This window comes from Sturnira hondurensis, unplaced genomic scaffold (genome assembly GCF_014824575.4).
Source record: "Sturnira hondurensis isolate 20B ecotype Veracruz unplaced genomic scaffold, ASM1482457v3 Scaffold0025839, whole genome shotgun sequence".
Classification (NCBI taxonomy): domain Eukaryota; kingdom Metazoa; phylum Chordata; class Mammalia; order Chiroptera; family Phyllostomidae; genus Sturnira; species Sturnira hondurensis.
In genome coordinates, this window is record NW_028098470.1 from 18,933 (window position 1) to 23,096 (window position 4,164).

Genomic DNA, 4,164 nt, shown 5'->3' on the forward strand with positions numbered 1-4,164 from the left:
GTCCAAACTCAGAATATACAACACCAAGAGTGATCTCTAATGTGAACTATGGACTTCAGGTGATAATGATGAGTATTCACTAGCTGTAACAATGATTTTGTTGTGGGAGAGGTTGTGTGGAAGGGGGAGTGGGTATAGTATAAGTCTCTGGGCTTTCCATTTAATTTTGCTATGAACCTAAAACTGCTCTAAAAACTAAAGTCTATTAAAAATGGGAGAGGTCATGATAGGCTCTTCTATGCCTAAGCAATTAGAGTCTTCAATTCCCTTCATACTTTCATCAACCAATAATGAAATATTTTGTTTTTTAAAGAAATAACAAACATTCAGAAATAAGTAAAAGAATCTCCTCCATCCATTACTGCCTCATCCTCTCCTTTAAAACAAAAGAGGCACATATGGGGAATGTAGAGGTTTTGGAGTCCAAGGGAAACACAAGGATTGGCCCATCACCTTTTCTTCCCTGTCTCCTGAAATTACATTTTGTGGAGCAGGGGGGACAAACAGGCTCTACTCCACAATGTACCATGTGGCTATGGAGAAGACCAGGCAAACATGGCCAGGCAGCTGACTCTATGAAACTGGTAACAAGAGCAGCCTGTCATGGGACTGGAGAAAGAAGAGAGGGGAAAGCCATACATACAGGATATTTACCATTTCTGCTTGAAGCAGAGTCCAAGGAGTGAGCAAACTGTGTTCAGGACCTGAGAAACCAGATCTTTCTGCATTTGTAAGGGCCAAGAAGGGGAAAGTGTAGGTGGAATATCTCCCAGCTACTGAGAAGAACTGTTTCCATCAGTTCAAGGGTGAAGAAAAGAACAAAGAATGCATTTTTTAAAGAGAACTGGAATGGGGAACACCATTCTCAGGCCTGGGCAAACTCGGAGCTGCAGTATTAAGCTGAGTTCAAACCCTAGGCCCTTCCTGCTTGACAGATTTAACTCTGGAAACATTAGTTTCCAGGTTTTTATTTACTGAGCTGGCCCCAAACAGATTATGAGAGACTCTTAGTGTCTCAGCCCCCCTTTAATTTCTAGGTTTGTGCCTTTTTTTACCATTTGCAACTGATTCCTTAGAGCTCCCTTTAGGGAGTTTAAAATCTTGCCTCCTAACTCTCTCCATCTCTGTCAGCCTGGATTCCCTTTACAGTTCCAACAAATAGGTGGGAGACAGAACAAATCTAGAGCAACACTGTCTTGATAATTAGGGGCTGTCCCTAGGTTCTATAGTTTTGTCCCAACTCCCTGGAACCATGCTAAAGGAATAACCTACCACTTACTCGGAAGGGCTGATATGATCTCTCAACTCCTTCCCCCCATCCACCATTCCCCTCCCCTGACTTCAAAGGCATAAAAAAACCTCACTAGTCATGGACAGATGGGTCACTTACAGTAGGGGAGACAGTCCTCCTTGCTGGAAGCTGGATATATGCCTCTCAGCATTTCTGACTATTGTCCTGTAGATATATGAGGCCAGAAAGAAAGAGTCAGGAGCAAGTCAACATTTCCCCTTTCAATAATTCTCCAAACACACAGTGTCACAGAGCTAGCAACTACTTAAGAGCTAGCATTGACACCAAAACTAGGGTGTGACAAGTGCTAGGCTAGTGAGAACTGACAGGGTTAACAATGCAAACTCTGCCAGCAGTGATAACCAGAAGCCAATAGAGCTGGCTGCGGTAGAGCATTTGACATATCCCAATGGGAAAGGAAAACGTGATTCTCAGGATTTACTCTGGGTTACCTGAGATAGCATAAGACCTGCAAACCAAGAGCTGGTGTGTGCTCTTCCCAACAGAGCAGCAGCCTTACCCTTCTTGCCACAGGGCCCTCTCCAGAACAGATTGATTTGGAGCCAATTGTTGTGAGAGGATAAGAGGCCTGTGACATCGTCCTCACCCAGGCCATCTCCATTGAGTAGATAGGTGAATGGCACAGTTGTGGAGCTAACCTGGCTCCTATTCCTTGTGTAAAAACTTTTCCAGAGGGGAAGGCAGCCTCTAACCCCTGGAGAAAGCAGTGTCTTTCAAGCAGCCATTACCCTATATTCCAAGGAACCACAAGGAAGTCATGCAGAGAATTTAGGGCACTGTTTCCAGAAAAGAAATCAGGCTGAAGTTAAGGAGAGACACTCTGAGCAACACAAACTTGTCTTGGTGAGGAGGCAGAGGAAAAATAAACACATTATGGAAAACGTTAATATACAAAAGGGCACAGGGTAGAACACAACACAGAAAGGTGAGTCTGTCCAGTGAGGAAGCTCTCTACTAACCACTTGGAAGCCTCCAGACTCATGGACCATTTGTCAAAAACTTTGCTTTAGGAAACAGAGCCACCTTCCACTGCCTCTGCTTCTGGCTGCCCCATTTCCCCTATCAAAGTTTGATTTTGAATTCTATGGGCTCTGTGGTTACAAAGGCCACTGAGGACTTGAAGAATGCCTTCAGGGAAGTTTCAGGGTCCACTTTGGCAGAAGGGTTAGAAGAGATGGCAGTGTTTACCCTGTGAGACAACGCATTCTCCTTTTTCATTTTGGGACTCAGTGATAGCAGGATGGGCTAATCTGAGGTGATAAGATTCCCCTTCATGTGAAAGTTGCCCATCCAGACACCAGTTGTTATATTTCTTATATGTGGTGATGGTATTGCCATTCTTAACAAGGACCACTCATGCCACCTCAGGATGGATCAGCTGAGACCAGTTCAGGGCTCTACATACACAGAAAAGCTCAGCAATGTCATGCTTAGTGGCTCCAAGGTGCAGATTATTCAGTCATCTTGGTGCCTTCCAAAGTGCTGAGGATAGGCTCAGCAGGTGGCACCTTTTGGGAGAATCCTCCATGTTTACTAGTAGTCAAAAAATTTTGGCCAAGGCTTTTGTTCCAACTGAGGAGGGAAGAATAGGAGGTGTGTATGCATCATTCTGAACAACTTTGGTGAGAGGGAAGGCATTGGGCATGGAAAGCTTGTAACTACTCATCCCAGTCATGTGATGAAGAAAGCTGCCTGAGTCTGTGAATTTCATCTGTTTACTAGGAATGGGAGCTGCAACATCATTGTCTTCATCCAGATCATATAAATTCTGTTTGGCCTGGTGATTACTGATGATGTTAATTCTCATTCCAGCATGATGGGCATGAGGTGGTGTTGTGGCCTTCTGCAGTGGAACCTGGGTGGTTTTGGTGAGCATCACAGCCAGTCACAGACCCAATGATGGAGGAAGGACAAAGGCCGCAGGGGAATTTCATTTCAAGCTGAGCTTCTCCCAGGCATTGAGCACTAGGCAGGGGTTCTGGGGTGCCATGCTCTACTGTTTCCAGGGGTTCAGCATCTCTCTGGCATCCTGCACTTTCCCTTTGATCCAGCAACAAGCATATTTTTGTGAAAGGCTTGCTCGAGCATCCTTGACTCCCAACTTCAGTCAGACATCCAAAAGGCCAATCTTTTGCACAGCATAACACCTCTGCTGGAAGGTGGCTTAGGAGACTCTGTTGGATCCCAAATACAAGATCAGATACCTTCAACTCTTGGTCTGACATTGAGATGCCACTTAGCTGCAGTCCCACCTTTCCTGATGAGCTCATCCAAGGAGATGTCTGCCATCTGGCACCACCAAGCAGCTAGGATTCCCTCAGCCCTTGAGCCTGCCCTTTCTGCCACTTCGAATATCTTCTTAAACATTTCTGATCATTGAACTCACGGTACCTGACAGGGAATCCATTCTATTTCTTAAGTTTTAATTGTTGCAATGTCAGTCCCTGAATGTGATTTCCAAAGGAAGAGGAATATAACAGTCATTTTACTATTCTATACACTACAGAACATTCTCTTCCTGCTCTTTTCAGGAAGAAGGCTTGCATTGTGATGGAAAGTGAAAATTGTGCTGGGTTAGTTAGAGAATCAAGATTGTAAATCCAACTCTGCCACTGCCTTTCTTAAATTTCAACTTCTTAGGAATCATTTTTTCCCATTAAAGGAATTAGTTCAGATCATCTCTAAGATTACTTATAGCATGCCTGTTTGTCAATCTATGAAACAACTGTAGTTTTCTAACAAACTGTTAGGTTCCTAAAGAAAACACACTTCATCTTTACTACTAGCAGATAATTATGTAATGGGAGATAAGGATTTTGATGCCTTGAGAGTGAAGATTAATTTTATCACAA

The 4,164-nt window shown here is 43.9% G+C and overlaps 1 pseudogene; it reads right to left on the reverse strand.

Moving 5' to 3' along the window:
• Positions 1-2,374: 2,374 nt before the first annotated feature.
• Positions 2,375-3,601, reverse strand: LOC118982746 (polymerase delta-interacting protein 3-like; annotated as a pseudogene).
• Positions 3,602-4,164: the final 563 nt, after the last annotated feature.